The sequence below is a fragment of the Lycium ferocissimum genome, unplaced genomic scaffold (assembly GCF_029784015.1).
Source record: "Lycium ferocissimum isolate CSIRO_LF1 unplaced genomic scaffold, AGI_CSIRO_Lferr_CH_V1 ctg5189, whole genome shotgun sequence".
Taxonomy (NCBI): domain Eukaryota; kingdom Viridiplantae; phylum Streptophyta; class Magnoliopsida; order Solanales; family Solanaceae; genus Lycium; species Lycium ferocissimum.
In genome coordinates, this window is record NW_026725900.1 from 61,219 (window position 1) to 67,121 (window position 5,903).

Here is a 5,903-nt window from a genome sequence, read left to right on the forward strand (position 1 = left end):
GGAAGGGTAAGGCAAAGGAGTGAGTTGTTGGTGTTGCGGTTCAGCTATCCAGGTATGTTATGGCTTACCTTTAGTGAGACTTCATATAGCGAAGTACATATTTAGATTATATTGTCGGAGACAGCATGTGAACTTTCAAGTATGAAGTTGGGTTGGATATTGGCTTAGGTTAGGCCCTGTTATGTGTTAGGGCTAGCCACCCCGTTGTATTGTGATTTGATTGTTCTATTATGCCGGCTTGATGCCGTGAGTCGTTGGTAGATATTGAATTCTATTTTATCATCTTGATTATGATATAGTTGACATACCCATTGTTGGTATTTGTACTTGGATATATTGCTGGCATACCCATCACAGGTTGACTTATGATTCGATTATATTATTGGCATACCCACTGTTGGTATTTGTTATTCGGATATATGGTTGGCGTACCCATTGTTGGTACTTGTGATATTGAGCATGATTATTGATGTGATTCATGCATTGCACGCACTCTCATTTTCATGATACACTATTGAGATATTGATGATATTTGATGAAACACTTGATGAGCGGGGCTCAGTTTTACTTGAGTGACGTGAGATGGCCGATGTTCATCCTGGAATCATTGATTGAGTGAAATAGATACTTGATAAAACTCTTTTACTTGAGTGACGTGAGATGGCCGATGTCGGATGATCAATTTCAGAATCGTTGTTGGATTACCGATATCCGATGTTAGTTCTGGAATCGTTGTTAGTGCATGGAATCCATGTGTCCCTCAGGGTGGTGCCGGTGAGAACCCCCATGGGCAAATGTTACACCTCACCCCTCGAGACTAGTATTGTTTCGTAGCATAAGCCGGCAAATGGGAGTACTCTTGGATCGAGGGAGAATTAAGTCATAACTGGTGCTCGGCAAATGGTAAGATTTGTTTTAAGTATATTTAATAGATAATGTTATGTATGGAGCGTCTCGGAAGGGTTGGAGGTCAAGCGAAGTGAAGTAGCAAGGCTTTGGAAAGAGTTGGTTATGTTCCAGGAAGGATAACCTCGGAACCAAAGGACATGACCCTTATCAAGAATAATTAATGTTAAACATCATGTATGGAAAATTTCGGAAGGTTCCAGGAGCAAGCGGATTGAAGAAAAGAAAGTAAGACTTTGGAACAAGTTGATGGAATTTCGGAAGCTAAATTTGGTCCAAATAAATGGGAGTGTAACCTTTAGCATACAAGGAGTTTTGAGGTGTTTCAAGAGCCTAAAATGAAGTTTGTCGAGTCTAGAATCCAACGTAACAAACCGTTCGTCAATACTATATCGGAACGGAGTAGGGAGTTACGAGATTTTTAAAACGGACTTTCGAGAGGCACCGTGAACCTATGCGGAAATTCTAGAAATCACTTAAAGGCCCACAAATTTTGGCCCATTAAGCCAAACCCGACCCACCCACCTATAAATACCCACAACCTTAACGTTTCACCTCATTCACCCCCAAAAATCAGTCCATATCTATGAGAGGTTTCTTAGTGAGAGATTAAGGCTAATTTAGACCAATCCAAGGTAATTAGCATTAAATCCAAGCCCGGGAGGTGCGTATGACTTTGTAGTTTTTGTGTCCGTCATCGAATCATGGACGTAAGGGGCGAAACCCTCACATACAAACTGATCTTTGAAGCTTCCAAGTTTAATTAAAGTAAATCCCTCTCTATTATTGTTAATTAAAGTAATCCGTAGTGATACTCGCTAAATTATCATGTATTAAATTAACTTGATCGAGAAGTAGGTGTCTCTTCGTAGAGGGTGCTATGGATAGATTTATATGAATATTGGCTTGAATGGATGCTGTTGGTACAGGTGGTTGTCGTTATTGTTGATTTTGGTGTTGTTGTGGTTGTTATGGCAAAGCCGGGTTGTAGTAGAAACAGAGGAGGTGATGTTAAATTTTTGCAAATTAAACTCTTCAGGACTATAAGATTTAGGTAAGTTGAATCCGCGAATCTACAAAATGAACTAAGGAAATTATTATTGATATAGGTTTCAAGACGAGGGGACGAGCAGTAGAATAAGGGAGCCAGTCGGATTAGCGAGACAGCAGAAACAGGTATGCAAGTGTCACACCCCGATCTTACTAGGGTGTGATGGGCACCCGACCCCATATTCGAAGCTGACCGAGCCCGCTGACTCTTATTACGTGCTTAATTTTTTTTTTTTTGAACCTCTAAATCAAGTATACATAATATAGCTTACTGAAATATTCTTTTGTTGCTTTCAAATCAAATAAAATCTGTAACTGTGTAACACTTATATCATTATACAAACTGACACATCGGGTCGATGGGACGCCATTGACGATCGACTCGATACCCACGACTCTGTCTGCAAAGTCTCTAACTTCGAACAAAACATCATAGCATAGTACGCTGACTCGGCTACATCCAGGGCCAAATGGAGCTCGCCAACTTCGCTGGAACGTCTCTATAATAGCTTCAACTCATCTGGGTGTACCTGCGTGGCATGAAACGCAACTCCCGAAGAAGAGGGGTCAGTACGAACAATGTACTGAGTATGTAAGGCAAGAGTAATAACATAAGATCATGGTAAAAGACATAAAGAACAGTATGGAGTAAGAAAATAACCTGTACCTCTGTTTGCCTCTTAAGGCAGATATCATGTAAGCTAATTTTCCCTTTGAAACAACATATAAATATTTACATGTAAACTGCCCGACCATACAGGTACGGTGTACTTCTGTCTGAGCATATCATGAGATAAAAGAGTAACCTGTACATCGGAGTGCCCCCTTAGGGCGGATACCATGCATGCTAGCTTTCCTTTGAAAACATTTCTTTTCATATGCGTAGAAAATAGAACATATCATATCATATCATATCATATCATAGCGCCGAAATACGTCGGCTCGCCCATATATCCCGCGTCCGGGACGATATCATGTCATACAATGCCAACTGATCAGGTGGATAGCGTCTATAGCGCTCTGCCCTTTTCCTATCTTCTCCCATATACATATACATATACTTATAACATATAAACCGCATGCATGAGAGCCCAAAGAAAGTCATGTCCGTATCGGAGTGACGTAAGGTCGGTAGCCTCCGATTACATTATGGAATAACCATGGCCGCTTTGTCCCACCTTGGAGGAACTAGTACTATAAGGCGAGACTACAAATGAAAGATGGTATTAAGAGAAAACATGTGATAAGATCATGAACCTTATAAGGCGTCAACTTATGTTCTTGAAGTCTTTAGAAAATGGAATCATAATTGTGGAATAGGATTATGAATCAAGATCTAACTCAATATTCTCATATTCATATTGAATCTATAACTTGAGACTTTTAGACGTGAAACCATTCTTATCGTTGTCACCATAGAATTATTCTCATTAGATTAGTTACAACACTTTTTGTTTGATAAACGGAACAATAAAGAAGAGTCCGGGAACAATGGGCCCACCTCGGACCAAATGAGGTGGCGTACACAATTTACGTATGTTACATTTCATGACGTCACTTGTGAGAGTTTTAAGGTAATCAGGTCCTATTTGTGCAAGTTCTAGATGTTTAGGCAATTTTCCAACATTTGATACAATATTTAATTCAATTCTCTTTTGAATGAAAAAGGGTCAAATTCAAACTCGGATTTCTAGGAATAGGATCATCCCCGAGGTTCGTTTCCAAACCTATTATGTCTAAGACATGCCAAAAGAAAGAAAGGCAAAGCTTTACATACCTTTTTCGCTTCCTACGCTTCTCCAATTTCACGTTCCAAATTCTCCAAAATCTACATTTGGTCACATTTACCAAACATTAATTAGAGCATTTGGAAGTTGAATCTTAAAGTAACACTTGTCTACCGAAATTCTGGCAGCACTTCCCCTGTAAATACACCATCCCCAAAAATTCAACTTGGCAAATTTTAATCAACAACAATCCAGGAATTCAACCCGGCCAAACTATCAACAACAATGCCAACAACCGTACTAACAATTCCAATAATCAACCCAAGATACATTTTAACAACTCAATCAATATACTACTTCCTCCAAGACCTTCCAACTCCAATAAGAACAATAACAACCTAATAATTTACGCACTAACAACATCATACTAACAACATTATATGCCATACATGCAAGAACATCATATTCAATTTTCATAAACTTCTAAAACAAGTCTCCAACTACTACAACTTCACTAAGCTCATTAAGCTTTTGTTAGCAATATAAAATCCACAACACAGCAACAATCAAAATGCTACATAAAATCAATTCACCACATCTCACAACATCACCCCTATTTTCGGCCACAACAACAACATTCATGTTTTCACGCATTTTCATCCGTTTCTATACATTCCAACAACAATCAACATACTACAAAAAATTAATCCATTCATCCTACACAACATCACACATATTCGGCCAAGCCCCTACATGCACGGCTACAACATGTCATTCACACTTTCATGAATTTCATCCATTTCCTCATGCTACAACATATACAAATCATTCATAACACATAAAGGAAGATGGATTCTTACCTTTTCCTCTTATCTTCCTCCTTGACTAAGATTTGTAACTTCCAAGAATATGTGTTTTATTGCACCAATCACCACTTCACCTTGCTAGAGACCCTTCAATTGGTTGTTTAGCTAGGAGAGAATAATTTTTGATGAAAATTTTTCCAAAGTTCTTGCTTGGTTAAGGGGGGGCCGAATGGCCTCTTTATTTTTCTCCTTCTTTTCTTATTCTCCAAGCTTCTCGAAATTTCTATGAACCAAGGTAAGAAATAAGATGACTTAGTCATCTTTTAAATCTTATTCATTAAGCCCCCTTGGTGGGCTTAAGCCCACCCTATTGGACGGCCAACATGGCCCAACCACATAAGCCCACTTTTTTTTTTTTTTGCAATTCATGAAAATTTATTTTTAAAATTCCAAATTTGCCCTTAGCCTTCCTCCGTATTCCTACGAGTCATCTTGCGAATTTCCCTTTTTACCCTTAACCTTTCTCAATATTTCCATACACTAATGTTCATAATTAGTGTTCATAACTAACTTGTACATTAGAATAATTTTGGAAGGCGGTCATTCCCTTAGCTTTGCCACGACTACCTTGAAATATCCGAACGTATAAAATACGGGATATAACAGCAAGGTTTAGCTGTCCTCATTTCCTTGGCACGAGTCCTAGAGCTATTTAGCGTGCATGCTCCTCCATTCGAACCGTACGAAGTTTTACAAAGAAAGGATACGTTTTTATAAGAAAATTTGGATTTTGAGAAAAAACCATGTTTACGAGATTTACCAATTTTAAGGAAAAGTATATTTTATATGATTTTCTCTAAAAAAAGCTTATTGATTATGACTAAAAGTACATTTCAGTGCGCATTCCTTGACCCTTATTAAATTCTACAAAATATCACGTATAATACTTATGCTTGTTTATTAATATCATAACTATTATTGATTGTCCTTTTGGCCTCAATATACATTCCATAACTAATTCGGAGGTCACGACCTTACGTCACTCCGAAATCCCATGTCTATTTCTTAAACTCTGCATGCATTTATATATATATATATATATATATATTTGCACTATTGTACTTACCGATCCGCGATATAGTCGGCCGAGTATGCCACATAGATGTGCAACCACTGATCACTTGGGTATGTTTGCTGAGTCCCAAAAAAGGCCGGGTACGTTATGATGATGATGGTGATATGAAGTTTCCTCGGACGCGGGAGGATATGATGATGATAATGCTTATTTACCGAGTCCCAAAAAGTCTGGGCACGATATCTCACCGAGTCCCACTAGGGCCGGGTACGTTATATATATACACACCCTCACTATATTGCATATGAAAAATGGTTTTTATCATGCATTACATATTAA

General features: G+C 38.4%; 1 long non-coding RNA gene across 1 annotated transcript; it reads right to left on the reverse strand.

The window, feature by feature from the left end:
• Positions 1-2,165: 2,165 nt before the first annotated feature.
• On the reverse strand, positions 2,166-4,229 carry LOC132044777 (uncharacterized). The gene is made up of 2 exons (XR_009412272.1): positions 2,332-4,229; positions 2,166-2,299 (listed from the first exon to the last, which is right to left on the reverse strand). It is a non-coding gene; the product is annotated as an uncharacterized LOC132044777 (long non-coding RNA).
• Positions 4,230-5,903: the final 1,674 nt, after the last annotated feature.